We start from the raw sequence: 23,764 nt of genomic DNA on the forward strand, positions 1-23,764 counted from the left end.
TCCTGAAATCCCCATCAGTGAATTGTTCAGACTGAAGGCATTTTTCTATAGGCTTTGTATTGACTTAAAAAAAAACCCTGATCTTCCCATTGGTTGAATATCCCATTGATGTTAAATTCAAGGGATTTATTAATTGTGCCACTGATTTACCAAAACATGAAGAAACTGGAATTGAAACCTTTAACCACTGATGTGTGAATGCAGTGGTGAGTTTCAAATTTTTTTACTACTGGTTCTGTGGGTGTGGCTTGGTGGGCGTGGCTTGGTGGGCATGGCAGGAGAAGGATACTGTAAAAAAGAGGCACATCTCTTCTGCAGGATGTAATTGCCTACCTATAACTATAGGTCCTCTCCTTCCCTTCCATTATGCTTTGTCTCCTGAAGTTAGTAGCTAAGGAAACGGTAATATTAAATGAAAACAATTCTCAGCATTATACTTTTATCAGATTGATTTGCTCCCTTGAATGAAAGCCTTGAGGTGTCTGAATTCAATGGATAGGAACTCCTGCACCCCAAAATCTAAAAAACAGTTATAATGAATAATAAAGCAGCGAAATAAATATAGACCTATAACATATTTTTGCTTCCCAATTATAATGGACAGTTCATGGAAAGAGAGCAGAAAGTTGATGCTACTCTGGTCAGTATGAAAGATGGCCTGGACATTTGACCCCCCAAAAATGTCCTTCATACAACAGCACAAAGTTCTTTGGCAGCATTTCCTTGAATGCCCATGCAAACAAGGTTGTCTTGTAGGAATTTCAGAAAATGCTAAACCAAGAGAGACATCTTAACTGATAACCAGTAAAGAGGATAGAAAAGGCTTGTACATCTGGGTCCATTTTGGTCTTCATCCGGGGTGAAATCCAGCAGGTTTTGACAGGTTCTGGAGAACCGGTAGTGGAAATTTTGAGTAGTTCAGAGAACTGGCAAATACCATCTCTGGCTGGCCCCAGAGTGGGATGGGAATGGAGATTTTGCAGTATCCTTCCCCTGCCATGCCCACCAAGCCACACCACACCTACCAAGCCATGCCCACAGAACCAGTAATAAAAAAAATTGGATTTCACCACTGGTCTTCATCAATTCAGATCACTACCTCAGCTAGTTTCTGGAACAATCTTGTGCAGGTTATGAAGATGTTCTCTTGAAGGACCCACCTGGTAAATCTGCCGTCACGTTAGGAATTATATTTGAGGCTAACACACACACACACACGACAAAGTGATTTTTCTGGTGGGTCCACTTAAAGGTTAACCTTCTGCAGCTTCACCTGGCTAAGTCTTCTGAACCTAAGCTAGAGTTGCAGTGAATACAAAATATTTCCCGTGACTCGTAGTGAGAGGTGAAATCAATACTCCATTCACCATTGATTATTGTAATGGCCTGAACATTAAAGCGAGGAATGTTGGCAACAAAGGAAAGGAGAAAACTCAGAGGGCTGGAGTAATGAAGCTCTAACACACAGCCACACCGCGACAACCATAGGGAAAAAAAAGAAAAAGGACAGGAAATACAAAATTAATCCAACTTGCAGCAATGCTACCGAACACAAATTGGGTCACCTAAAGGTAGCAGTCGCTTCACAAGGGGCTAAATATAAATCCAAGCAAGATAAATTTCCTGAAGAGCACATTGATATTGGCAGCTAGTAACAGCTAATAAAGGACATTGCCGAGACAATTAAAAAGACCCTAGACATTTTATGAGAATCATTTCACTAATTTTTCAAATTCAAAGAATTTAGGGGTTGGAAGCCCAGTGTGCAAATTCTTCCCTTTCTTTCCTTTTGTGGCTGTCATTAATAAATAGAGTTTTGGCAAAGCGGTGAAATGAAAGGCAACTTTTTATGAGGAATCTTGTTTTATATATCGGGATAGGAAAATAAAAAGGTGACTTTGACTATTCAGCTCCTTATTTATTAGCAGGGGCAAAAATCTGAACAGGAGCAGATCGTATAGCTCAGGGAAATGTGCGTCTTATACTCCAAAAAATACAGTAGTTAGAGATAGCCTAAGAAACCAAATCCTATTTTTTTCTTCCTTTTTAAATACAGAACATCTAACAGAACAGGAAAATAAATTAGTACCTTTGGAACTGATTGGATTTAGATCAACCTGTATGCTGCCGGCTTGAAATCATTCCATTGTCCTGGGCAGTGACTAGTTTGACAATTGTTTAACAAATGCGATCACCCTGCAAATATTAAACATGCAGAAATATTGCGCGAGGCAGCTAATGCTTGCTATCGTATTCCCCAATCAAATTATAAGCACCGAATAGCTTGAAATGTAATCAAGCTTTTTAAAAGTTCCGATCATTCCAAAAAAGACCCTGCCTTCTTGGAAGTAATATAATGACCGGGAGGGAAGGGGGTTAGTCAAATGCCACTTTCATGCCCCCTCCTTAATATCTATTAGCTTGAAATGTTGTTTGCCGCTAATCACGTTAAAGTTGTCCAAGTGAGAAGAAATTTGGGTGGTGCTCTCAGAACGGCGTGTGATTGCTTCTACGGATTTGGAAGGAAGAGAGAGAGAGAGAGAGAGAATCAAGAATTCAACTGATTGCTAATAAACAAAGGTAAGTTTCAGGATATTACTTTCCACTGAGGCTTTGCAGTTCCCAAGAGGTATGTTTGAGATTCGGGGAGGAGGGAAATGTTGGGGAGAAGTAACAAGGTAAAGGTAATGTGCTAGTCATTCCAGACTCTAGAGGGCGATGCTCATCTCCATTTCAAAGCCTGAGTGGCGTAGGAGACTAATGCCTCCTAAGGCAGCATTTAACATCCAGCTGCCTGCAATTACTGCGAGTTCAATTCTCACCAGGCTCAAGGTTGACTCAGCCTTCCATCCTTTCTAAGGTGGGTAAATTGAGGACCCAGTTTGTGGGGGCAATAAGCTGACTTTGTATAAAATATACAAAAGTATGAAGGCTATTGCTTAACGCACTGTAAGCCGCCCTGAGTCTCCGGAGAAGGGCGGCATATAAATCAAATTAAAAAAAAAAAAAAGCCGAAGAGCCAGCGCTGTCCAAAGACGTCTCCGTGGTCATGTGGCCGACATGACTAAACACTAAAAGCGCACGGAACGCTGTTCCCTTCCCACCAAAGATGGTCCCTGTTTTTCTACTTGCATTTTTTTAACCTGCTTTCGAACTGCTAGGTTGGCAGAAGCTGGGACAAGTAACGGGAGCTCACCCCATTACGTGGCACTAGGGATTCGAACCGTTGAACTGCCAACCTTTCAATCGACAAGCTCAGCATCTTAGCCACTGAGCTGCCGTGTCCCTTAAGTAACATGAGGTCGCCACAAATGATGGTCCTATTCACGAAGATATTCTGACTATCATTAGTGAGAGAATGTAGAAAAATGATGAGCAATTCACTCCTACTGCTGCATGCTGATCTTCCTCATTTTTCAGCCCAAAGACTCAAATCCAGGAAGACCCCACTGGCATGTGCTGAACAACTTGAACTTCTATTCCCAAATGGAAAGCCAAGTGGGTCGCTGAAGGTCCAGTTATAGGAAGACATATAAATCATCATCACCTTTTAATGACCCCATAATCCCTTGCGGGGTGGAGTCTGGGCAACTGAATGGAGCTGAGTGTTTACTGGCTGGATGCCTTTCCTGTTGCCAATGCGGAGTTATATTCAGCAGATATATTCTCATCGTGCCCAGAGAGAGAAATATCTGCCTCTACCTAGGATCGAACTCACAGCCTCCTGATTGTGAGGCGAGAGCTCCACCTCTAGGCCACCGCACCACATAGGAAGACATATAAGTGACCCTACAAAAAAAGTGCCGGGCTTTGAAATACCACATCAGCAATGGACAATCCTGAATAGGATTTGCATCTCGCACGGGGTCTGCTGGAACTCTTTCTATAAATGGGGCATAGCATCCTCCCCTCAAGGTGACTGCAGGATCCCATGTCAAACTGCAGCTGTGGGTATATATTGATCCAATATCTGATTTTTTAAAATATATACAATGGTGCCCTTCAATGGTTAGATGGCCTAAACATTGATATTTGAACATAGACCATTTTAACATGGATGGAGCTCAGCGTTTACTGGCTGGCTGCCCTTCCTGATGCCTACTTGAAGTTCACAGTAGATATTTTTCCTTTGTGCCCAAGGAGAGAAAAGACTGCCACTACCTAGGATTGAACTTTCAACCTTCTGAGTGGGACAGCAATGTTTTCACCATTAGGCCATTAAGTCCCTCAGTTGAATCTCCAAACTGAAGTTTCATATTTTCCTACTAAACTATTGTTTACTGTTGCAATTCCAAGCAAGCTACACTGCATCTTACACTGCAACAGAGTGAAAACCAGAACATCCCAATGTCCTTTCAGCTGCACCACAGAAGATACTGAGACATTATTGGCTTATGTTTAGCAACCGACGACTACAAGGCAAAGCGTGATGTAAATCAACCCCAAAACATCCAAAGAGCTTGAATACGTTCCACCTGGGTCTTTCGTTGTACGGATCCATAATTTTTTAAATATGTAGAACGTCAGTTTTAATTTCATTGTTTAGTCATGTAGAACATGTTCTCGGCTGCCTCGTCTGAAATGTGCATGGAGTTAATAAGCCTGACAAAAATAGATTTTGTGTGTGGTGTGTTAAGTTTTAATCTTTCACAGCCAGGGTTCAAAGCTGCAACAGTTAGTAGCAGCTTGATCTTGGCATGTGCTGTCATATCCTTTTCGGTGCTCAGGCAGCAATGAGGAAATAACATTAGATTTTCCAGCTCACAAGAACTACCTGATTTCAAATTGGCTGAAGCATTGACCAGCGAAAAATCTGACTATGTCTGGAACCTATTTTTCTTCTCTTTTTAACAAATTTAGTTCGATGTGAGCCTTCAGCTTGTCCACAGAAGAACCATTCTGGATTTTCCTACATTCAAGGGGCTGCCACAAAGATGAAGTGGTCAACCTATTCTCCAAAGCACCAGAAGGCAAGACAAGTGGTTAGAGTGCAGTACTGCAGGCTACTTCTGCTGACTGCTGATTGCCAGCAGTTTGGCAGTTCAAGTCCCACCGGCTCAAGGTTGACTCAGCCTTCCATCCTTCCGAGGTCGGTAAAATGATTACCCAGATTGTTGGGGGCAAATAGTCTGACTCAGTAAACCACTTAGAGAGGACTGGAAAGCACTGTGAAGTCTTAAGTGCTCTTCCTTCCTTCCTTCCTTCCTTCCTTCCTTCCTTCCTTCCTTCCTTCCTTCCTTCCTTCCTTCCTTCTTTCCTTCCTTCCTCCCTCCCTCCCTCCCTCCCTCCTTCCCTCCCTTGTAGCCAGAATGCAGTATAGCAGGATGACTCTGCCCCACTGCAGGCAGTTTGATCCTGACCAGCTCAAGTTGACTCAGCCTTCCATCCTTCCGAATTCGGTAAAATGAGGAGCCAGATTGTTGGGGGCAATGAGTTTTCTGTTTTTGCAAAGCACTTCACTCTGTAAACTGCTTAGAGAGGGCTGTAAAGCACTGTGAAGCAGTATATAAGTGCAATTGCTATTCCTTCCTTCCTTCCTTCCTTCCTTCCTTCCTTCCTTCCTTCCTTCCTTCCTTCCTTCCTTCCTTCCTTCCTTCCTTCCTTCCTTGTTGGTACAATGGTTAGAATGCAGTATTGCCGGCTCTGCCCACCGCCAGCAGTTCGATCCTTACTGGCTCAAGGTTGACTCATCCTTCCATCTTTCCCAGATCAGTAAAATGAGGACCCAGATTGTTGTGGGACACGAGGCTGACTCTGTAAAACTGCTTAGAGACGGCTGTAAAGCACTGTAAAGAGGTATATAAGTCTAAGTGCTATTGCTATGTGATTACCTTTTGCAATCTTCTGACCAGCAAAGTTAATGTTAAAGGCAGATCCACTCAACGACCGGGTGACTAACTTAACAGTTGCAGTGACTCGCTTAACAGCAGTGGCAAGGAAGGTTGTAAAAATTCACTTAGCCACTGTCTCGCCTAGCAACATAAATTGTAGGCTCAATTGTGGTCATAAGTCAAGGACTACCTGCATTCCCATGGTTGACCTTTCTATATCTATATAAAGGACTATATAAAGTATTGTTTATTGGCCCTGCAAGAGATCCACCAAGCTCAGAGAGGACCAAGGAGAGTGCAATTCTTTTTTAAGAGCAACCCCTTAGCAAAGCTTCCTATGTATAGGTCCCCAATTCAATCATTTCATAGGAAGCCCGGTGCTCTTTCGGAAGCTTTGTGAACCAGATTTAAAAGCACATTTGGGCTTGTGTGTAAAAGCAATAATGATCCATTATCCTACCAGACGTGGAGCTTGAAGCCACACATAAATAAGGAGCAATTGGTCCATCTGCTTTGATTTCTTCAGCATCCCCAGAGGACACATGCAGGACCTTACACTTCGTCCCATCTGCTTGGACATTATCAATAATAGTTAAATTATATATCCCATACTATAAGGGTGGCAAGGATGGGTTGGAGATTGTCGGCACCTGAAAACCACAGACATTTCCCCTCCCAAATGCACATGTTGCAAGCCAGCTGTTTATTTACAGGACCCCGACATTCTTTGTCACGTTCCTTTCCTGCTGGAAAGAGGGGGGGGAGGGAAAGAGTGGGAGAGAGAAGGAAGAAAGGAAGGAAGGAAGGAAGGAAAGAAAGAAAGAAAGAAAGAAAGAGGGGACAGAGAAGAGAGAGAGAGAGGAAGAAAGAAAGAGAAGAGAGAGAGGGAAAGAGAGAGAGAGAGAAAGAAAGAGAAATAAATGGATAAATAAATAAGGGACAGAGAAGAGAGAGGGTGGGAGAAAGAAAAGAGAGGGAGGGAGACAGAAAGAGAGTGAGAGAGAAAGAGAATGAGAGAGAAAGAGAGAGAGAAAGAAAGAAGAGAAAGAGATAGAAAAAGAAATAGAGAGGGAGAGAAGAGAGAGAAAGAGAAAGAGAAAGAAAGAGGGGAGAGAAGAGAGAGAGAGGGAGAAAGAAAGAGGAGAGAGAGAGAGGGAAAGAGAGAAAAAGAAAGAGAGAAAGAAAGAAAGAGGGGAAAGAGAAGAGAGGGAGGGAGAGAGAAAGAGAGCGAGAGAGAAAGAGAGAGGAGAAAGAGATAGAGAGAAATAGAGAGGGAGAGAAGAGAGAGAAAGAGAAACAAAGAGAAAGAAAAAATAGGAAAGAAAGAAAGAAAGAAAGAAAGAAAGAAAGAAAGAAAGAAAGAAAGAAAGAAAGAGGGGAGAGAGAAGAGAGAGGGTGGGGGGTTGGTTTTCCTCTCCTCCTCCCTCTTTTCCTTTTGAAGACTGGATCTTGCACAGCTAGGAGAGGAAGCCAAGAGGATAAATAAATAAATAAATAAAAATCCTCTCGGATGCCAAACAGATTTTAAATTATTATATATATATATATATATATATAAAAGGTAGTGAGAACATCTGGGTCGGTGTTAGAGCTTTCTATGTTTACCAAAGATGCTCGAAGCAGTGAGGGTGATGCACTCAGTGCAGATTTGCGGGGCTGCTCCCAAATCCTGTGCGAAAATCAACTTGGAACCTCGCTGCCACGTTAAGCGTTTACGAAATCCAAGAGAGGGAACTGAAGGTCAAGGAGCTCCGTTCCTTTTTGTGAAAAGCTGAAGGAATGCTCCGTGTTTTCAGCAAGGGAATAATTGCGTTCTGAGTTCATTCAATTTTCGACCTGTTTGATGGATGTTTGCCCGTCATGCTGAATTGCGCTTTGAATCTCTTGTCTTTTCTTTTTTTCCCTCCTTTTCTCCATGTTTTGATGGCAGGTGGTGACCAGAGAAATACACATGGACATGTATATTAAAGTTTTCTTCTAAGGTAGTTTGACTTCGTTTCCTAACCTATCTACATACTAGACACAAAGAAGAAGGGGTCAACTTATTTTTCCAAAGCATCAGAAGGCAAGACAAGAAACAATGGATGGGAAACTAATCAAGGAGAGAAGCAACCTGGAATTAAGGAGAAACTTCCTAACAGTGAGGACAATGAACCAGTGGAACAGCTTGCCACCAGAAGTTGTGGGTGCTTCATCCCTGGAGGTTATTAAGAAGAGACTGACAGCCACTTGTGTGAAATGGTACAGGGTCTCCTTCTTAAGCAGGGGGTTGGACCAGCAGACCTCCAATATTCCTTCCGACTCTATTCTGATTGATTGATAGATCCAACTTTTCTTAGCTTCCAAGCCCAGAGATGGTCAACCAGGTTTAATTTTTTTAGAATTTTAGAATTTATTTAGCTTGTCGATCATAAGATGTAAGTATAAACATGGACATGAACAAGGAATGAGTACAAATAAATGGGGAGAGTAGGACAGGGATGGTAGGCACACTGGTGCGCTTATGCACGCCCCCTTTATGGACCTCTTAGGAACGGGGTGAGGTCCACAATAGACAGTTTAAGGTTGAAGCTGTGAGGGTTTGAGGATGTAACAATGGAGTTGGGTAGAGCATTCCAGGCGTTGGCCACTCTGTTGCTGAAGTCGTATTTTCTGCAATCGAGTTTGGAGCGGTTTACCTTGAGTTTGTATCTATTGTTTGCCCGTGTATTGTTGAGATTGAAGCTGAAGAAGTCATTGACAGGTAAGACGTTGTAGCAGACAATTTGGTGTACTAGGCTTAAGTCAAGCCATAGGTGGAGTAGTTCCAGGTTGTCCAAGCCCAAAATTTCGAGCTTGGTGGCATAAGGAATTCTATTGTGAGCAAAAACAAAAAACAAAAAAACAGAACAAAAATTAACCCTACCATGGATTCATTTCCAGTTCAAATGACTTTAGACACTCTCCTATAAGAAGCCAGAGATGCTATAGATGAGATATTTGCAAAATGAAACATACAGCCATTAAGCAAACTCCCCTTAAGCTATGCTAAGCTTGTAGGTTTCTCACCTATGAGAATGCCATTTGCATTTTCTTCTCATTTGAAAGAAAAAAAGAAAAAAAAACACCCCAAAGCAATTCCTCTCGACTATCAAATTGATTGAGAATGGCTGGGGCTGGGGGGAAAGCGGGAGGGAAACGCATATGAAAATGGGAGCAAAATGATTGTTCAGACAGTAAGGAAAACCCAGAATGCACTTTTGTTCTTCTAATTCTCAAACTCTTAGGAAAAACCAACAGGGTTAGATGCATAGGAATAGGACTCTCCCCCACCACTATTCAGGAGTGGGCTTCAAATATTTGAGCAAGGGTTTTTCTGCCCGGTTGCTGGGTGGGCATGGCCATGGTGGGTGTGGCCTAGTCGGCCTCCTGCACCACGGTGGAGGGGGAGGAACGTTTTTGCCCTCCCCGGGCTCAGGAGTCTTTCTTCGAGCCTCCGGGAGGGCGAAAACGGCCTCCCCAGGCTCCGGAGGCTCTCTGGAGGCCAAGAACGGGCCCATTTCCGGCCTTCCCAAACTTCCAGTAGGCCTGTTTTTCACCCTCCCTGAGCCTCCTCACGCCCTGCACTTACCTGCATCCAAAATGGGCCATGTGGGGACTTCTGGGAGGGGCGGGGTGGGGCGGGGTGGGCGGGGCCAGCCAGGAGTGGGATTTGGGGGTTCTCTGAACTGCACAGAATATCAGCTAGAGGTTCTCTCGAACCCTTGCAAACCCCCAGCAGCCCACCCCTGGTCATCTCTCTCTCTCTCTCTCTCCCCCCCCTCTCTCTGTGTCTCTGTGTCTCTGTTTCTCTCTGTCTCTCTGTCTCTCTGTCTCTCTCTGTCTCTCTCTCTCTATATATATATATAATAAATGTAATATACTGTATATATTTAAATGAAAGGCACACATCAAATGCCTTCATCTTGTTGAATCTAATGGTGTGGGAAGCAGGTTGCCCTACCCCCCCCTTCCTTTTAATTAGCATGGAGTCTGTTTTCTTTCCCTTCTCATAAGCTGCTCGCAGACTGGCGAGATGCTACAACTTTGCAAGACACTGTTTAAAGATCTTTGACATCTGAGAAAGCCACAAAATCCAATAATCCCACTTTCGGAACGGCAGGGTGTCCTGAGAGATCAATCTCATATCTAACCATCACATAAAGGCGAGGCACAGAGTTATAGACTGGACGGTATTGAACACCAGCTAAGAAACAACATTAAGCATTCAGGGTGAAGAGCCTTTGCCGGTGAGAGTGGAGAATAGCTTGTCAAATTCTGGTGTGCGTGCGTGTGTGCGTTGTGTGTTTGGAAACCTAAGCATTGAAGCTGCACAATTTTGTACCCTGTGAATGCAACACATTCAGTCTTTCCTCTGCAGCTTTCGGAGAAAGAGAACGTTCATAGGACATAGAATAACAGAGTTGGAGGGGACCTCGGAGGTCTTCTAGTCCAATCCCCTGATCAAGCAAGAGACCCTATTGTATTGCAGATAAATGGTTGTCCTGTTTCTTTTTGAAAGCCTCCAGTGATGGAGGTCTCCACTCACAACTTCTGAAGTCAAGCTGTTGATTGTTCTAACTGTTAGGAAATTTCTCCTTCGTTCTAGGTTGCTTCTCTCCTTGGTTAGTTTCCATCCATTGTTCCTTGTCTTGCCTTTGGGTGCTTTGGAGAATAGGTTGACCCCCTCTTCTTTGTGGCAGCCCCTGAGATATTGGAACACTGCTATAGTGTCTCCCTAGTCCTTTTCTTTAGACCAGGCATACTCAATTCCTGCAAAAACATATTCTTCATATGTTTTATCCTCCAGCCCCCTAATAGCAATAGCACTACCACTTAGACTTATATACCACTTCACAGTGCTTTACAGCCCTCTCTAAACGGTTTACAGAGTCAACTCTTGCCCCCCAACAATCTGGGTTCTCATTTTACCCACCTCGGAAGGATGGAAGGCTGATTCAACCTTGAGTCCCTGGTGAGATTCGATCTGCCAAACTGCTGGCAGCCAGCGATCAGCAGAAGTAGCCTGCAATAGTGCACTCTAATCACTGCACCACCGCTAATCATTCTTGTTGCTCTTCTCTGCACTCTTTCCAAAGTCTCAACATCTTTTTAATATTATGGTCATCAGAACTGGATGCAGTATTTCAAGAGTGGTCTTACTATGGCTTTTAAAGTGTTACTAGATCTTTACGTGTTCTTGGGTTGTGGGTTGGGTTTTGTACAGTTTGGGTTGTGCATTCCGGTGGCTGAATATTTTTCTGTTCAATCGGATGCACCCAATGCTAGGATGCTGTGCAGGGGTGAAATCCAGCAGGTTCTGACAGGTTCTGGAGAACCAGTAGCGGAAATTTTGAGCAGTTTGGAGAACTGGCAAATACCACCTCTGGCTGGCCCCAGAGTGGGGTGGGAATGGAGATTTTGCAATATCCTACCCCCAGGAGTGGGGAGGGAATGGGGATTTTGCGGTATCCTTCTCCTGCCACGCCCACCAAGCCATGCCCACAGAACTGGTAGTAAAAAAATTGGGATTTCACCATTGATGCTGTGTAACATATTATTTGACAACTGCAGAGTTAGACTGCATTGTACAAATGTAATGTTGGCTGGAAACAGTTTTTTTTTCCCCCAACAAATGTGCTGAGCCTTGATTTCTTGACTCTGGATATTCCTTGATCAAATAAAAGGTAGTCTTTGACTTACGAGCACAATTGAGCCATAAGTCACTTTCTTCAGTGCCATTCTAATTTCGAACGGTCATTAAACAAAAGGTTGAAAGTTGAATGCTAACCTCTATCTGTGTTTTGTAACTAATTGCACTCTACAATATAAGATGATAAAATAGTTTCTTTTAATATTAGGGCAACTGGATAAGTTCTTCGCTTGCTCCCACTTTATATATACATACACACAACCAGCAAAATATTGCTATATTTTGCTTTTAACTCTTTTAACTGTCCGACCAATTTAGGCACGCAGAAAAAGTCGATAAAAATTATGTATTAAGGGTGGGATTTGAAATTCTATTTTCATTTAGTCTAATGATTTTTACAAGCTGATTACATTTTCCTCTTCATTCTCTGACATGAATCAATAGATATCCAATATCCTCATAGTTCATTTATACCTGAATTGATGATCTGTCCCCCATTAGCTTATGTTTCTAACACATTCTGATACATTAGTAAATAGGCTTGTCTGATTAATCATTAGTACATGAGCAGAATTAGCCAAATGGAATTATTGACAATGATAATAAAACTCAGACGCTGTTTGGATCTGGAAGTTGAAAATTTCATTTCGGAAACGGGGTTTAAATGATGGGCAATTTGCACATCTTATATAGGGGTCTTTTATATAAGACCCCTTTCATTTATATTGAGTATATATAACAATAGTCCTTAGACTTACAGTATATACCACTTCACAGTGCTTTTACAGCCCTCTCTAAGCAGTTTACACATTGCCATCAACAATCTGGGTCCTCATTATATCAACCTCGGAAGGATGGAAGGCTGAATCAACCTTGAGCTGGTGAGGATCAAACTGTTGGCAGTTGGCAGAGTTTATATTTCAGTTAAATTAGTTAATACACTAAAGAGTTTAGTTAATACACTAAATGTGTATTAAACACAACAACAACTCAATGTGATTTTAGTGTCCTGTGGCCAAATGTGGGTATCAATTCAATTACTTTTTTGGAGAGAATCTTCAGGGTATGAAAGTTGCTAGCTGTGCATCAGTTTTTCGTTCCCAAGAATGCTCTAAATACAGATAGTCCTTGACTTATGACCACAACTGAGCCCAAAATTTCTGTCGCTAAGTCCAGTTGCCTTTTGAAAAGCACCTTTGGGACAACCATGACCTGAATGATTGAGGATCTCCTTAGACCTCCACCCCTGCTAAGATCAATATTTGGAAGACAAGCATCAGGTCGCCATTCCTAGAAAACATCTCCCAAAGGATGAACAAACTAGCCCAGCATTTTTGCAGATCTCATAACCAAGATGGCCTCTACATTTAGGACGAGTTCATTTTTATTCCACAGCATAGACGTAGAATTCTTTATTGGCCAAGTGTGATTGGACACACAAGGAATTTGTCTTTGGTGCATACACTCTCAATGTACATAAAAAGACAAGATACATTCATCAAGAATCATAAGGTACAACACTTAATGATAGCCATAGGGTACAAATAAGCAATCAAATCATACTAGGAAACAATCAATATAAATCGTAAGGATACAAGCAACAAAGTTACAGACATGCAGTCATAAGTGGGAGGAGATGGGTAATAGGAACAATCAGAAGATTAATAGTAATAGTAATGCAGACTTAGTGAATAGTTTGACAGTGTTGAGGGAATTATTTGTTTAGCAGAGTGATGGCGTTCGGGAAAAAACTGTTCTTGTGTCTAGTTTTTCGGATGTGCAGTGCTCTATAGCATCGTTTTGAGAGTAGGAGTTGAACCAGTTTATGTCCAGGATGCGAGGGGTCTGTAAATATTTTTATAGCCCTCATTTTGGCTCGTGCAGTATACAGGTCCTTAATGGAAGGCAGGTTGGTAGCAATTGTTTTTTCTGTAGTTCTAATTATCCGTTTTGAAGTCTGTGTCTGTCTTGTTGGGTTGCAGAGCCAAACCAGACAGTTATGGAGGTGCAGATGACAGACTCCATAATTCCTCTGTAGAACTGGATCAGCAGCTCCTTGGGCAGTTTGAGCTTTCTGAGTTGGCGCAGAAAGAACGTTCTTTGTTGTGCTTTTTTGGATGACAAAAGTCATGAGTCTGAATTACCTTATATAATACACTTCCCACCCTCTTTCTCTTTTGCTGACATTTCCACTAATTATGCAAAATATGAACGTTTATTTCATACGCCTTCCAATAGGTTCCCGGGATTAAAGAAATCCTGGATGAATCATTCGTTTTATTTTGGGAAAGATTTTGTATTGTACTCCTCTGTCAGGGTTTTTGTTCAGGACAACAGTGATAAACAAACAACAATGTTTGCATTGTTTTGGATATTGTATATTTGCGTTGTGTTGTGCTTTGGCCACTGCAGAGTCTTCCTCCAATACCTACCTATCCATCATTTAAAGCCATTATCCTATTTTGCTGTGGTCTGACCCATTAGATTTAAAAGCTCTCCAGCAAAATTGCCAGATACAACATTAAGGATAACTGAAGGATTCTGTAATCTACCCCAACCTGGAAAATAGCTTAATTATAGTTTACACTGCTCTTTTGTTACATGCAATAAATCTGCAATGCATATTTGCTATTTTGTGTATTTTCTTCCCTCTAAAGTGCTGAAATTCACCGAGCGGCGCGTTCAATGAATGCTTGATGTGAAATCTTAGCACGCTGATTATAGATATATAATTTATGAAGCACCGCTATTCATCTTCCAATATCTTCACATGACGTAAAAGGAAGAACAACCATGAAGTAGATATGGGATCTGTTGTGAGTATTTTGAAGACAAAAACAAGGATCCATGATGCCACCAGCCAATATGTCTATGGAGATTCTCAGTTATCCGGATCACAGTTGTCCCAAAGATTTTGTTTTAATGTATTTTAATATTTGTATTGTGTGTTTTTAATTCTGGCTGTTCACCGCCCCGAGTCCTTCGGGAGAGGGGGCGGTATAAAAATTTAATAAATAAAATAAATAAAAGGTGTTTTTTCAAAAGGCATCTGGATTTTCTTTGTTTTTCCTTGAAGAGGTTTCACTTCTCATCCAAGAAGCTTCTTCAGTTCTGACTGAATGGTGGAGAATATCAATATAAATCCTTCCTTTCTCCACCATTCAGTCAGAAATGAAGAAGCTTCTTGGATGAGAAGCGAAACCTCTTCAAGGAAAAAACAAAGAAAATCCAGATGCCTTTTGAAAAAACAGCCTTGGGACACCAGCCAATATATTTTGATGGCTATTTGATGACCTCCTCTTCATATTTATTCAATAATGGAGATTTTTTTTGTCTCCAATGAAGCCAACTTTCCTTCCCAGTCTTCAAGTACAAAAATGGATTCATGTGTCCATCAAAATATCTTACTCTAGAGGAATTTGGGTGAAAAAAACTACCTCACAGAGTTGTTCTCCAGAGAGAAAACGGATAAAATCTTCTATATCTCACCCTGAATAAAGTTGAATGTGAAAAAAAGAATTAGGCTATTAGGTTGGATCTAGAATAGATACTTTAAAATCACGAGGACATAATGTAAACCCTACTGATCTCTATTTGATCGATCACATGTTCCATATTCCTGATGATTGATATTCCTGATGTTACTAAAAAAAACAAAAAGAAGAAGAATGCAACAGACCTAATAAATTATACCTCTTAGGGTACTCAGTCATATGATTCCCCTGCTGTAATTTCATGTGGGACAATCTAGTTACAGGTTTTCAGCAGGAGTGGGCTTCAAAAATTTTAACAAGGGGTTTTCTGCCTGGTTGCTGGGTGGGCATGGCCATGGTGGGCATGAGCTAGTTGGCCTCCTGCACCACAATGGGGGGATGGCGTTTTTGCCCTCCCCAGGCTCTGGAGGCTTTTCTCGAGCCTCCTGGAGGGCAAAAACAGCCTCCTCAGGCTCCAGAGGCCCTCTGGATGCCAGAAATGGGCCTGTTTCCGACCTTCCTGAACTTCCGGTAGGCCCATTTTTCACTCTTCCCAAGCCTCCGTGTGCTCCCTGCACTTACCTGCATCCAAAATGGGCCACGTGGGGACTCCTGGGAAGGGTGGGGTGGAGTGCGCGGGGTCAGCCAAGAGTGGGATTTGGGGGTTCTCCAAACTGCACAGAATCTTAGCTAGAGGTTCTCCCGAACCCCTGAGAACCCCCAGCAGCCCATCCCTGGTTTTCAGCTCTTTTGCTCTTCATGAAAACCAGAGCCGACTGCTTCAGTGAGTAAAATCTGGATCCAGCCCAACCGTGTGGAAGGGTTGCTCTTCTGTAGGAAATCGGACCCTTTCAATGACTCTGACTGTGAGTTTTGCAAAAAAAGGGAAAGAAGAACTTTCAGAAAAGTTTGCTCCTTCAGAAAAAGCTTTGTAGAAAAATTAAAGAACTGATGCTATCGTCGGTCAATTTTTGAAAGGGCGTTATAGGTCGCCAGCTGTCCCATGTCATGTGGACTTGTATAACATACTCTAGATATAGTATATATCTCCTCATTTATTTTCAACATCTGTTCATACTTGTCCATTCTCTTCCTCTCTCTCTTTCATTCACATATGAGGCACATTATTAATTCCTTGGAAGAAACTTATGTCTTATTTACTTTGTCTTCTCTCTCTCTCTCTCTTTTTTAAAAAAAAATTAGAACACAGTTCTGTCACGTCCAGTTAGAGAAAATAAACAGATTATGCTTTCTACAAACACTACAATAACTTAATTTTTTTCTTTAGTCAGTCTCTCTCTCTCTCTCTCTCTCTCTCTCTCTCTCTCTCTCTCTCTCTCTCCCTCTCTCTCTCTCTCTCTCTCTCTCCACACTCTCTCTTCTCTTTTTTTACACACACACACACACACAAAGTATACACACCTGCATTCTTTATTATAATATACAAAATTATTACCAGATAGAATCATGATAAGTCCAAAGTGTTCCCACCATGAAGTTGGGTGCAGGGGGAAAATCAGGATAACTTTGGTCATTTGGTTTTTGATTCAGGATCTTAACTGAAGAACTTCAGAAATTTTCTTCTTAATCGGAGGCATTTTATAACCTCTCAAAATTATTTTCCTGACTCTAAACCAACAGAAGTTGATGGTATCTAAGAACGCTCTGTTATGCACCACCAGAAGCAAATGAATGGAAATGGTGGTAATGAGAAAATAATAATAATAATAATAATAATAATAATAATAATAATAATAATAATAGTACCCTGTTTCCCCAAAAGTAAGACCCAACCGGAAAATAAGCCCTAGCATGACTTTTCAGGGTGCTCGTAATATAAGCCCTACCCCCAAAATAAGCCCCAGTTAAGATCATCAGCCACATGGATGCATTTAGTACCATATTTCCTTGAAAATAAGCCCTAACTGGAAAATAAGACCTGATGCATCTTTTGGAACAAGAATTAATATAAGACCCTCCTCCATCTCCCTTCCTCCTCCTCCTCCTCCTCCTCCATCTCCGTTCCTTCTCCTTCTCCTTCTCCTCTATCTCCCTCCTTCTTCTTCTTCTTCCTCCTCCTCCTCCATCTCCTTTCCTTCTTCTCCTCCTCTCCTCCTCCATCTCCGTTCCTTCTCCTTCTCCTCCTCCTCCATGTCCCTTCTTCTTCTTCTTCTTCTTCTTCTTCTTCTTCTTCTTCTTCTTCTTCTTCTTCTTCTTCTTCTTCTTCTTCTTCTTCTTCTTCTTCCTCCTCCTCCTCCTCCTCCTCCTCCTCCTCCTCCATCTCCTTTTCTCCTCCTCCTCCTCCTCCTCCTCCTCCTCCTCCTCCTCCTCCTCCTCCTCCTCCTCCATCTTCCTTCCTTCTCCTCCTCCTCCTCCTGAAAGAATCCCCCTGGCATTGCTTGTGGGGCCTACCCAAATCTGAAATGTATTTATGACAATGCGTATGTCATCCTCCAGAAGTGCGAATTGCACATGTTGTGTGACCAAGTTAAAGCCGGCTGCTGACTGCCGCATGACAGATTAACACTGATTGAACCTGTAATAACTATGCAAATGTAAAACTATTCATTTATTTCAAACACGTGTGAAGCGTGGAAAGGATATCTCCCCTAATCTAGTGTTACTCTATTCGCGGCCTCATAAAATTAATTTGTCTAATTAATGATATTACTCCCTTCCATACATGCATAATTCATATTAATTGATATGCTGCCCCCCCCGCCCCCCAAAAAGAATACCTTTTGGAAGAAAAATGATCCCATTAGTGCAAGTTTAATCCAAATCAAGGCTGACAAAGCATAGTTCTTCTGAAGCTTATCTCCAGCTTTCTTAATTGTCATAAGCATTCTAAATTGATTATTCTTACATTAGCATAAGACATTTCATTCATCAATGTGTTGCCTTTAAAGCAAATTTTTCTAATGGAATTGAGCAGAGGTGCTAAATAAGGATGTTGGTCTATTTTTCCACTGTGGCTCAAGGGTACTCCAAACATATTAATCCACTCATACCGAGGGGGAAAATATATATATATATATATATATATATAAGCCCCCCAAATATATAGAAATATCATACAAAATGAGATTTCTGACACTGAATAATTTTTGTGATATTCTTCATTCCGGCGGTAATTGAGTGCACACATAGCTACAGTTTTATTGCTTGTCTGTTTTGCAAATGCCTTGATAAACAGCTAAGGTTAATATTTCAGATGAGTGATGCGGCCAAGCCTTCAGAGAGTGCAAAAACTGTAGGGAGAAATTGGTTAAATATGCATTTTAAGGAGATGCTCGGAGGAAGAAAAATGATAACGTAGTCCAGCCCTGTAAAGTACAAGCCTGTAATTTTAATAATTCAGCGAATTGTAGAATCCTAGGGCTGGAAGGGACTTTGGAGGCCTTCTAGTCTAACCATCTGCCCAAGGCAGCAATGCAGGGGTGAAATCCAGCAGGTTCTGACAGGTTCTGGAAAACCAGCAGCAGAAATTTTGAGTAGTTCGGCGAACCGGCAAATACCACCTCTGGCTGGCCCCAGAGTGGGGTGGGAATGGAGATTTTGAAATATCCTTCCCTGGAGTGGGATGGGAATGGAGATTTTGCAGTATCCTTCCCCTGCCATGCATACCAAGCCATGCCCACCAAGCCACACCACGCCCACCAAGCCACGCCCACAGAACCAGTAGTTAAAAAAATTGGACTTCACCACTGCAGCAATCCTTGTACCATCCAGGACAAATGGTTATCCAATCTTTTCTTGAAAACCTCCAGGAATGAATCACCCCCCACTCCAAGAAGCAAGCTATCCCACTGATTAATTATTCTCACTGTCAGGAAATCCCTTCTTAATTCCAGGTTGGCTCTCCTTCTGATCAGTTTTCACCCATTGCTTCTTGTCCTGCCCTCAGGTGCTACAGAAAAGAAATCAACCCCCTATTCTCTGTGTGATAACCCCTCAAGTATTGGAAGATGCTGTCATGTGAAAGTTGGACCATAAGAAAAAAAGGTTGAGCGCCAAAGAATGGAGGCCTTTGAACTCTGGTGCTGGAGAAGACTCCTGCGAGTCCCTTGGACTGCAAGGCGATCCAACCGGTCAGTCCTAGAGGAGATCAACCCTGACTGCTCTTTAGAAGGCCAGATCCTGAAGAGGAAACTCAAATACTTTGGCCACCTAATGAGATGGAAGGACTCACTGGAGAAGAGCCTCATGCTGGGAACAATTGAGGGCAAAAGAAGAAGGGAACGGCAGAGAATGAGGTGGCTGGATGGAGTCACTGAAGTAGTCAGCGTAATGCACTCCAGAGGATAGTAGAGGACAGGAAGGCCTGAAGGAACGTTGTCCAAGGGGTCGCGATGGTTTGGACATGACTTCACAACCGACAACAACAATCATGTTTCCCCTAAGCCTTTATTAGGCTAAAGTTCCCAAATGAAGGTGAATATATGTGTCCCAGGATAATGTTGCAGGATCAAATCTGGGTTAGTCCCCAAGACCAAAGGTTTATTCTTCCGAGCTTTTTGAACTTGTCCTGGAGCCCAGGAACTTCCCTCTAGTAGAGTTACTAGAGGAACTTCCCTCTAGTAGAGAAGTTGCATGAAGATGGGTCCCAGCATGAGACTCATACTCAGAAGGCTAAACCTTTGGTCTTAGTGACTGACCCAGATTGGATCCTGCAACATAGCTAGTTCCCTCAACTGTTTATCATATGATTTAGCCTCCAGACCAATTTGTGGCTCTTTTCTCTGCTCTCTTTCTAGGATCCCAGCATCTTTTCTGTATCATGGTGACCAGAACTAGACACAGTATTCCAGGTGCAGGCCCTATCTTCTTGAGATCTTGATGCTAATCCTCTGTTAATATAGCCTAGGACTACACTGGGGTTTTGGCAGGTATGCAGCACAGTGTTGGCTCATACCTAAGCAGTGATCCACCAGGACAGATAGATCCTTCTCACAGTTACTACTATTGATCCAGATACTGCCTATTCTGTACCTGCACATTTGGTTTTTCCTGCCTAAGTGCAGGAAAATCTGCAAAAAAGCCCAACAACAATTTTATGGTTAGCCATCCAGCCCGTTTGGGATTGAATGCTATAGAGCGCTACACACCAAAACAACTAGACACAAGGACAGTTTTTTCCTGAATGCCATCGCTCTGCTTAACAACTAATTCCCACAACACTGTCAAATAATTTACTAAGACTGTATTACAATTATTCTTCTCTTCCTTACTAGTAGTATCTATCTCTTCCCACTTATGACTATAACCATGTTGCTTGTATCTTCTATTCTATTCTATTCTATTCTATTCTATTCTATTCTATTCTATTCTATTCTATTCTATTCTATTCTATTCTATTCTATTCTATTCTAATTTAAGTTAAAGCAATGGGCTTCCAACTTTGTCTTCTCATTAGGCCTCTGTCCATGCATTTTAAAGCATGTACATAAACAAAGTTTTATTCCCAAACAACCAGCTTTTAGATAGATCCAAGGAGCGGTTTATTGCACAATCTTTTTTTGTGTGTGTGAACATTATCTGGAATGCTAAACAGAACAGACATTCTCTGGGTAGGTTTAATGAGTGGGGTAGCTCAGTTATTATATTTTCAAGTATTATCAGTTGAATCCTTGAAATGGCCGGGGAAAAGATAGCCTTGAAGATGTTTCAGCAGTTCCAAGAAAGTTCCACACCCATCGTCACTATTCAGGGGACCCTGAGGGCACAGATAAACCTCCAAGTGGCCTCAACGACTCTCAGAAAGAGTGACAACAACCAGAGTACTGCAAGGGATATACTGTAAATCCTTCCATTCTCCACCATTCAGTCAGGATAGAAGAAGCTTCTTGGATCAGAAGTGAAACATCTTCAAGCAAAAACAATGAAAGTCCAGTTGCCTCTTGAAAACGCAAATCTGGAACATTGGAAGAAGTTGCGATGAGAAGTGAAGCTTTTATTTCTAAATTATTTTTGCAATAGCCTATCTACAGTAGTGGCCCAAATTGTGGAAAACTTATGGGAAAAGTGTATTTTTGAGGTTTGATGGCTAACAACACCACTTATTATTTTTATTTTTTTTGGAGTTTCAAGATAACCATATTTCATTGCTGGAATGGCCTGGGAATAGCCCAGACCTTAACCCAATTGAAAATCTATGGAGCCATCTCAAGAAACTTGTTAGTCAGAAGCAACCCAGCAATAAAACCCAGTTAATAGAAGCCATCATTCAATCTTGGTTTCACATGATAACAGCTGCAGAACTAAAAGACTTGGTTCCCTCCATGGGAAGACGTTGTAAGGCCGTAATTCATGCTAAAGATTACCCAACTAAGTATTAACTGACATGGGGATAATTTTTGTATATCTTATTTTTTCTATGGTGATAATTTTTCTATATTTCATTTTTTCTAAGTGTTTTGCTTTTCTTCTTCATACACTCTTATATTCTAATAGCAAATCCTTTGTGAAAAGTTATTGCATTACATTCTTGATTAAATTATCTTTCTATTGATATATAATTTTATGGTATTACTCCCCGCCCAAAAGTGGTGTTATTAGCTAGTTTTAGAAAATACACTTTTCCCAAAAGGTTCCCACAATTTTGGCCACTACTGTAGACACATGCAAAAACTGTCAGCTGATATGAAAGTTAGGACTGAATCAGGCCTGCACAGACTCTTGAACGGACCTTCAAAGAAACCAGACAGGATCTGAATCCTAGAGCAATAATTTCTGCTATCATACAGCATTTGAAATAACAATTTCTTCGCAAAAGTGTCCTGTGAGGGCTTCTGGTTTCAATGAAAACAGAACATTTCCTAAACTTGTTCAAGTTGGTTTACAGTAGACAAAGTTTGTGAAGAGCAGAGGGATTCAATATAACTGCCGTTAAAAGATGCCAGATGTGCCCTTTGAAAAGAATCAGAAAAATATAGTTATAATTTAATAAATCCAACGGGTAATTCAATAGGTGGCTTTTAAGAGGCTATCCATATCCAAGCCCTTGATTTTAGACAGCACGGAGGAATTTTAATATACATATGTATGAATTTAACATGGATAAAGAGCTCATACAAGACAAAAGTAGGAGGGAGGCATAGAAGAAATAGCTTTTTAAAAGTCTGCTATGCAACCTCCGAGGAATGTTGTATTGGGACACTGTTCCCTAGTAGAAACATCTTGATGTCTTATTGTATTTTGGCTGGCTGACATCCAATAGATAGCCCAGGAATGATAGTAAACATGGCCACTATTTCAGTATGTGTACCATATGTTTAAAATCTCCTTTATTTTGAATTTAGGACCTGCTGACTCCATCCAGTTGTTGGCTTGTTGGCTGAATAGTTTGCTATTATCTTTTTCTGAGATTTTTTTCCAAATTTCTACCTAGTCCAGTGATGGCTAACCTTTTTGCCATCGCGTGCCAGGAGAGTGGGGGAGCAGGGGAGGTTCACGCATGCACGAAGGTTTGAGCAGAGACTCTCTAGGAGCCTCTAGAGGCTGGGGACAGCAAAAAATGTCACTTCCTATCCAACCGGAAGTTGGGAAACGGGCTGTTTCTGGCCTCCAGAGGGCCTCCGAGGGGGTGGGGAAGGCTGTTTTCACCCTCCCCAGACTCATAGAGAGGATCTGGAACCAGGTGAGAAAGAAAAACAGGCCTTCCCCACACCCCCAGGCCCTCTGGAGGCAGGAAACAGCCTGTTTCCCTGCTTCTGGTAGGCCCAGAAGGCCCGAAAATCAGCTGGCTGGTGCCTGTGGCACGCGTGCCATACGTTCGTCATCACGCACCTAGTCTATGTCCCTGGGACTTTTTCATTGTCTCCCATCCAGTGGTGGGTTTCTACCAGTTCTACCAGGTTCAGGTGAACCGGTAGCAGCAGTGGCGGGTGGCTCCGCCCACCCACCTGGACATCATCACGGACGCTCTGCGCATGCTCATATTTGTGAACCGGTAGCAAAGGTAAGTGAAACTACTGCTTCCATCCAAATATTAAACAGGACTGAAATGACTTCGTTTCCTAGTAGAGACAAGAATAGATGAGTATTGTCATCTACTGAATTTATTTTACTGTAAAAGGAGACCACTAAAAAATATAGAGAAGAGCACAGTCATAGTTTAAAGCATTCACACATTCTGTATAATGGAGAGTAAATACCACTGTGTTACTCTTTTGCTTAAGCCTGAAAATATATCAGGGTACTAACGGATGAAATGGCCATTTCCCCAAACTGTAGATCGGTTGACCTTTTAGATATTGTACATCTGTGTCCTCACCTTTGGTCACATTGATTGCAAATCTTCATTGCTTATTCATGCTTGGATGGATGGCCTGCTAGAGCAATTAGAGGAAGGAAGGGAGGGAGGGAGAGAGAGGGAGGGAGAGAGGGTGGGGAAGGGGAGGAACGAAGGGGAGGAACAAAAGGGAAAGGGAGGAAGGGGAAGGGGAAAGGGAAAGGGAAGGCAGCAAGGAAGGGAGGGAGGAAGAGAGGGTGGGAGGGAGGGGAAGGAAGGGGAGGAACGAAGGGGAAGGGGTGGAATGAAGGAATGCTTGGATGGATGGCCTGCTAGAGCAATTAGAGGAAGGAAGGGAGGGAGGGAGAGAGAGGGAGGGAGAGAGGGTGGGGAAGGGGAGGAACGAAGGGGAGGAACAAAAGGGAAAGGGAGGAAGAGGAAGGGGAAAGGGAAAGGGAAGGCAGCAAGGAAGGGAGGGAGGAGGGAGGAAGGGGAGGAACGAAGGGGAAGGGGTGGAATGAAGGAATGCTTGGATGGATGGCCTGCTAGAGCAATT

This window comes from Pantherophis guttatus, chromosome 11 (assembly GCF_059756535.1).
Source record: "Pantherophis guttatus breed Tessera chromosome 11, ASM5975653v1, whole genome shotgun sequence".
NCBI classification, from domain to species: Eukaryota; Metazoa; Chordata; class Lepidosauria; order Squamata; family Colubridae; genus Pantherophis; species Pantherophis guttatus.